Source organism: Pan paniscus, chromosome 12 (assembly GCF_029289425.2).
Source record: "Pan paniscus chromosome 12, NHGRI_mPanPan1-v2.0_pri, whole genome shotgun sequence".
NCBI classification, from domain to species: domain Eukaryota; kingdom Metazoa; phylum Chordata; class Mammalia; order Primates; family Hominidae; genus Pan; species Pan paniscus.
Genome location: NC_073261.2, coordinates 82,253,562 through 82,260,879, shown reverse-complemented (window position 1 = coordinate 82,260,879; position 7,318 = coordinate 82,253,562). Strand labels below are relative to the sequence as shown.

At 44.3% G+C, this 7,318-nt stretch overlaps 1 long non-coding RNA gene across 1 annotated transcript; it reads right to left on the bottom strand.

Annotated features, from left to right (window-relative positions):
• Window positions 1-1,419: 1,419 nt before the first annotated feature.
• Window positions 1,420-7,216, bottom strand: LOC129397172 (uncharacterized). The gene is made up of 2 exons (XR_008624363.1): window positions 7,145-7,216; window positions 1,420-5,639 (listed from the first exon to the last, which is right to left on the bottom strand). It is a non-coding gene; the product is annotated as an uncharacterized LOC129397172 (long non-coding RNA).
• Between the last annotated feature and the right edge of the window lie 102 nt (window positions 7,217-7,318).

The following is a 7,318-nucleotide window of genomic DNA, read 5'->3' as shown; positions in this document are numbered from 1 at the left end:
TTGCTCTTTGTCCTCTAGTTTGGTGCCTTCATGGTCACAAATGGCTGTCATAGCTCCAAGCATCACATCCTTACAAAATAATAATAATAATATAGCTAAAATTTGCACAGTAATTTTGATAAGCAAAAGACTGCTCTAAGTACTTTACATATATTAATTCTTTTGGTCCTCACAGCAACCCTATGAGTTGGTTCTATTATCCTATTTTACAGATGAGGAAACCGAGTTACAGGGATATTAAATAATTTTCCCAGAGTCACTATGTAGTGAGTGGCATAACTGAGATACACTGCAGGAATCTGGGTCCAAGAAAGGAACAGTGGGTATCTTTTCTCATAGTCCTCATTCTTATGAGGATTATGAGGAACTATTCTTACGAGGATTATGAGGAACTATTTAGGATCCTCCACTTCCAGCATATTTCCTATCAAGTGTCATTAGCCTGACTTGCCTCACATGCACATTCCTAAACCAATCACCCGAAAGGGGGAATGATATTATCATAGATAGCTTAGACTGATTAAGATTAATCTCTGGGGCTGGAGAGCAGCTCAGTCTCCCCCAGAGCATACCTCAATTAAGTGAGGCTCTATAGCAGGATACAAGATCGATTTAGGGGGGCTGCCAAGAAGGCAACCAATAAGAGAGAAGTGCCATGGGATGTTGAAATGGACAAATCCAGTAGGTAGCTGAGGACACATCAAGAGGATGGAGCTGGTGCTCCACACTTGGAGCTCAGATGCATTGAGGCAGTAGTTGAAGTCATGAGAATGGGACACATTTCCAAGGAAGATATCAAAATCAGCAGACTAAAAACTGAACCTTTAAAAAATTGGTGGGAGGGATGTTTGAAGCAATAAAACAAAATGTTCAGAATTGTTTAAGCTATGTGATAGGTACACAGGGTATATTATATAATACTACTCTCTTTAGTTTTGTGTGTGTCTGAAATTTGGAATAAAATGGTTTGAAAAAAACAAATTCAATCCCAGAGCCTTTGCAAACTCTCTCTCAATATGAAAAAGCCCCCTGTCCTTGGTCCCCAACCTCTCGGTAGACTTGTAATTCGACCCTTGTAGAAGGTTTATATCTACCCCCATATTTTGGGACAAGTTCTGGTCCCAGGCGGGGAGACAATAAGAAGCCCTAGTGTGCCCTCTAACTGGCTCATTTTCCAGCCGTTTTTGCTGCTGGTTGGTTCTGGTAACTCAGCTGGGAGTCTCTTGCATCCTCTCCTGTAACCATTTCTATCTGGCCTCAGAGCCTGAACTTTTCAACCCTGATCTCCAATCTTCCTATGCCCAGGTCCTGATAAGTTACCTGCCTCCAGACCAGTTACCTAATTGCGAGGATCTCTGCTTACTTGCCAGAATTAGGCCTCTATGTAAAGGACATTAAATATGGGCCTTAATACAAAACCTTTTTCTTTTTCTTTTTTGAGGCGGAGTTTCGCTCTTGTTGCCCAGGCTGGAGTGCAATGGCGCAATCTCGGCTCACTGCATCCTCTGCCTCCCAGGTTCAAGCGATTCTCCTACCTCAGCCTCCTGAGTAGCTGGGGTTATAGGCACCTGCCACCACGCCCAGCTAATTTTTTGTATTTTTAATAGAGATGGGGTTTCACTATGTTGGCCAGGCTGGTCTCAAACTCCTGACCTCAGGTGATCCACCCGCCTCAGCCTCCCAAAGTGCTGGGATTACAGGCGTGAGCCACCCGGCCCAATACGAAACCTTTAAAACTAATTGCACTGAAGTCCTGCATGACTCTTTCACCAAGAATTTTCGATTTGCAGGTTTCCTACAACTATATCCCTGCATACTTGTCGAATAATAGACTTGTGATTTTACTCCTATGTTCATCTCCTTGATGTCTGCTCCAGTGTGAGTCCGCTGAGATTCCTTTTTTGTTTTTTTGAGATGGAGTCTCGCTCTGTCGTCCAGGCTGGAATGCAGTGGCGCAATCTCGGCTCACTGCAAGCTCCGCCTCCTGGGTTCACGCCATTCTCCTGCCTCAGCCTCCTGAGTAGCTGGAACTACAGGCGCCCACCACCACACCCGGGTAATTTTTTGTGTTTTTAGTAGAGACGGGGTTTCACCATGTTAGCCAGGATGGTCTTGATCTCCTGACCTTGTGATCCGCCAGCCTCGGCCTACCAAAGGGCTGGGATTACAGGCGTGAGCCACCGCGCCCGGCCGAGCACAGTTTCACTAGCAGGAGAAAAAGAGGTTTCAGACAAGCAAACAGGAAGAGTTGCTGCAGATGTGGAAGGAACATAAGGGAAAAGTAGCGCAATGTTGCCTTTAGGTTTTTGAAGCATGAGCAAACCACCACATTGGATGAGCAAATGGCAATGCTATGATAAAGCAAAAGATGAAGAGTTGGCAGAAATGTATACTTTATTGTAAAAAGAAAAAAATAACAAAATCAATGAATAATGTAAATGAATTTGGGCATAAATGCTAAACTGCTTACACAAATGGCTGTTATTAGAGTTTTCCACAGCCAAGCATATTTAAACATTTAGTAATGTTGCACCATTTATAGTTGGGCTCCATGTGAATAGTTTTCCTGATACCACCCACTGTGTTATAATCATAATCTCAATCATCTTATGTGTATGACACTCACTTTAAAACACAAAGGAGGATCTGGTTCTGAGGAAGCCAGTTTTGGCCTCCTAGGCTGTGGGGATTGCATGTAAGATGGTGATAGCTTGATCAACTTCCTCTCTAAGGAGGAAGCAGGGTTGGGGAACAGGCCCAGGCTTCAGGTCGTAGAACTGAGAAAAGGAAAAATGTCCAGCAAACTACTTGAAATCCTCCAAATGCAATTCAAGAAATACTTATCAAGCATCTATTGTGTATGATTTACAATAAAAGAAACGATGTCCTTGCTGAATTGGAGGTTATAGTCCACAGTAGGGGTACGACCTCCTGCATGCCTTTTTTTGGGCAAAGGTTCCCTTTGGTGAATCCTGTGGATTTCTTCTCAGAATAACATTTAAAAATACATAAAGCTCATTAAGATTATAAAGGAAAACCAATTATAATTAAAGACAGTTATCAAACAAGTACATTTGTGATATGCTTCTTTTTTTTTTTTGAGACAGAGTCTCACTCTGTCACCCAGGCCGGAGTGCAATGGCATGGTCTTGGCTCACTGCAACCTCCGACTCCCAGGTTCAGGTGATTCTCCTGCCTCAGCCTCCCGAGTAGCTGGGACTACAGGCACGTGCCTCCACACCTGGCTAATTTTTGTATTTAGTAGAGACGGGGTTTCACTAGGTTGGCCAGGCTGGTCTCAAACTCCTGACCTCGTGATCCACCCGCCTCAGCCTCCCAAAGTGCTGGGATTACAGGCATGAGCCACCACGCCCAGCCTATGCTTCTTTATTAATGCATGAAATAACAAGATCTAGTGATGAGTATAATAATTATAATAATTTCAAAAGAGTGGTGAGTATAAATGACATCTAAAGAGATTGTGATGCTTGGTAAAGACTGGGAATCTCTGCTCTAAGCAACTTGTGACCTCGCAGTTCCCTAATTGTTTGGGCTCCCTTGCAGCTAGGGGTGATCATGTGATTTCCTCACCCAACTTTTTCTACATTACATTTAATATTGTTTTTATTTAAAACTATATATTGGGGAATGATTTGCATTACTAAGAGACTCTAAAACTCTTCATGTGGCTCTGGAGAAAGATGTTACGATTCCCATTTTGCAGAACAAACCAAGGCTCAGATAGCTTAGTTACTAGCTCAAGTCACACAGCTAGTTCGTAGCAGAGCACATTATGATGGTACTCAGGGTTTATGACACATTATGTTTATGATGATAAACACCAGTTTTCAAAGTTGTGAATCTTGTTGGGCTTTCTTTAATGGTTTAGTGTTTTAAGCAAATAAAGCATACAACAAAGTTAACCTTCAAATCTGTTCTGGGGTGTCTCCATACTTTTTTTTTTTTTTGCTCTTGGTGATTGAAAGTATGAATGATATGTAATTATCAGCCCACCTAAATGACTGAGCTTTGTATTTGTTTTTGGGTCAACCAAGGGAAGGTGAGAAGGAAGTCAAGCAAGCCAAGAAACTGTTCTCATGCCTTTCTGTGGTTGCTTGTATTCACAGGACAAGGGTCCCTAAATGTCTTCAGTTTTTTATCCTTAGCATGGTTCCCATTTTAGAAGCTGAGGTCTCAGACTCCCTTCTGCTTACATAAGGGGTGTCAGGCAATGGAGTGTGATTAAAGAAAATTTAATTTTTTTATAAGTCACTTCAATAATACTTCCTGCGGACTGTATGATCTCACGCTGATAATAAAGGGGACAGTGGAAATGTGAGATATACATATGTTCTCCCAACATGCAAAAGTGAGGAAATTAATTTACTTTACATCTGCCTCCATTATCCTGTGCCAGAGGGTCTCAAACATTGATGCGCATAAAAATCATCTGCAGGCCAGGTGCGGTGGCTCACGCCTGTAATCCCAGCACTTTGGGAGGCTGAGGTGGGAGGATCACTTGAGGTCAGGAGTTTGTGACCAGCCTGACCAACATGGTGAAACCCCGTCTCTACTAAAAATACAAAAATTAGCCAGGCGTGGTGGTGGGTGCCTGCAATCCCAGCTACTCGGGAGGCTGAGGCAGGAGAATCACTTGAACCTGGGAGGCGGAGGTTGCAGTGAACCGAGATTGCACCACTGCACTCCAGCCTGGGCGTCAGAGTGAGACTCCGTCTCAAAAAAAAAAAAAAAAAAAAAATCATCTGGGGAGCTATTTTAAAATTCACCTTTCTGAGCCTTGTCCCCAGAGTCCCTGATTTGTAGGCATGAGTGGACCTGGGAATCTCTATCCCAGAATCCCAGATGATTCGGATGCTGGTGGTCTATTCATCATGCTGTAAGAAACACCATTCTCACACAAACTTGATGAGTAGGTTTTAAAAATCTGAATTGCAGAGGCGGAGCCGCCACCCTGCCGCGACTTTCAGACTCCGACCATGGCCTCACGCTGGTGGCGGTGTGCCCGGCTCCCCCGGCCTTGCAGGGCCTCCAGGGCCGCGCGCCGCTGCCGGCGCCCGCGCTCAGGCTCATAGGCGGAAGGGATTCGGCTTGTCTCAGATACCCTATTTTAGTCTTGTGAAGCGCTTAACATCTGCCTGTCCAAATGTATACAGTATATCACGGTTTTATCACACAACCCCGGACAGTAAAACACACAGTGGTGAGAAATATACAGATCACCGATCCTTTCAAATTCGGTTGCAGAGACTTGAAAGGTCTGTATGAGGACATTAGAAAGGAACTGCTCATATCAACAACAGAACTTCAGGAAATGTCTGAGTACTACTTTGATGGAAAAGGAAAAGCCTTTCGACCAATTATTGGGGTGCTAATGGCCCGAGCATGTAATATCCATCATAACAACTCCCGATCCGATGTCCAATTTTCACAGGCTGATTGCTGAGAAGGTTCTAGGCGGCGTCTGTTAAAAAGCATTGCTGTCTGTTAATTTGACATGTGCAAGCCAGCCACCGCGCCATAGCCTTAACTGCAGAAATGATCCACACTGCTAGTCTGGTTCACGATGACGTTATTGACGATACAAGTTCTCGAAGAGGAAAACACACAGTTAATAAGATCTGGGGTGAAAAGAAGATACGTTTTTTTGGTTTTTTAAAATCTCTCTTACCGAATCACATGCTTTTTGGACCGCGTTTGCTTTTCAGATTTGTCTTATTAAAAAGTAAAATATGCTTGCTCAAAAAACAAAAAAACCCGAATTGCAATTAAGTCTTTGTTTCTGCCGTCCTTATGACGGCCTGGACAATTGTCCTATTACTAAATTTGCCCTTTTCTATAAAACATTGACAGCCCCTAACCTGAATAGCACTCTGTTGGGTCTAAGCTTAAATTGTCTACCCAAACCAATTTACACCAAAGTAGGAAATAGGTTTAAGTTCTTTTAGGACATTCGGATTAAAAAAAAAAAAAAATATATATATATATATATATATATATATATATATATATATACACACACACATATATATATATATACCCTAAGGTAAGTATTATAATACCTCTATTACACTTTTGTTTCTCGTTTGGAGAATTAACATGGCAGCATCGTCTAATTTGATAGCTAGAGGAGTCATGTCCACTTTCCCCATCGGCCTGTTAAACCCCTATCATTCATTCTTGACTCATCCTGTGTCTTTGTGAAGCCTTTCTTGGTAAACCTATCCACAAGGAAGACCCTTTATGTCGTCACCAGCCCTTGTGCATGTTTCAATTGTAGTACCTATCATCTTGTACTGCGATTGCCTAATTTATTTTTGTATCTCCAGTTCTACATACAGTGCCTGGCAAACAGCAGGCGCTCAATAACTGCGAAATGAACAAGTCCATGTCAAGAGACTAGGCTGGGAGTTTTAATATCAATGCCGACTGAGAAACAAAATACGGAAATGTCAAGGGCTGGTATAAAAATAATCTCTAATAGCACAAAATCCTCCTGAAGGGAACACCTGTCCCACTTTCTCACGTTGCTTTCCAGGTTCTTCCGACACCCCAATTTCCCGCCCACTCTTCTCCCTCCGGGGTACAGGTCAGGCAGGTATCCCAGCTCGGCGGCTCTGATAGGTCGGCGATGATTTCATTGTTAGGGAACATCCGGGCCTTTCCCCTCCCCGCAACACCTCCCCAGAGCCCGGCCTTCCCAGTTTCCCACTCTCGCGTGCGCCCCACCCGCGGCTGAAGCAAAACAACCGCCTCTCCCCTGCCCACTTCTTGTCCTAGTCTGAGCCGTCTCTTCCCGTCTCCACGCCGAAGAGAGGCGTTTAGATCCTCCAGTGAGGGCCTAGGAGGACTTTCTTAGCCAATCAGTAGCCAAGCCCCTGCAATTCCGGGTGGGACCAGGCTTCGGACTGCTCGTTGGTCCCTTATGGCGCTTCTTTTACGCGAGGCTTAGAGGTCAAATACAAGGGGGCACGGTCCTCACAGAACGGAAAGGATCCGTACGGACTCTCCGGGTTTGACCGTTTTCTAGGACGAACCAATCGCTTCCCAGATACTTCCCCGCCTTTTGCGCGTTCATTTGAAAAAAGCCGGTGTGACGGACTTGGAAATTGGCTCAGTGACTCACCCGCAAGAAAGCCAGTGACTGGGGGTTCGGATCACGAGTTGGACCAATAAGAAAAGACAATCGCTGGGGCCGGGGCTTTGCTAGGAGGAGCGCAGGTGGGCGTTATTTGATTGACGGAGGGCTCTACTTATGGCTGGTAGCGGGGGCTGGTCCCTGACGTTCGGGAGGTAGGAC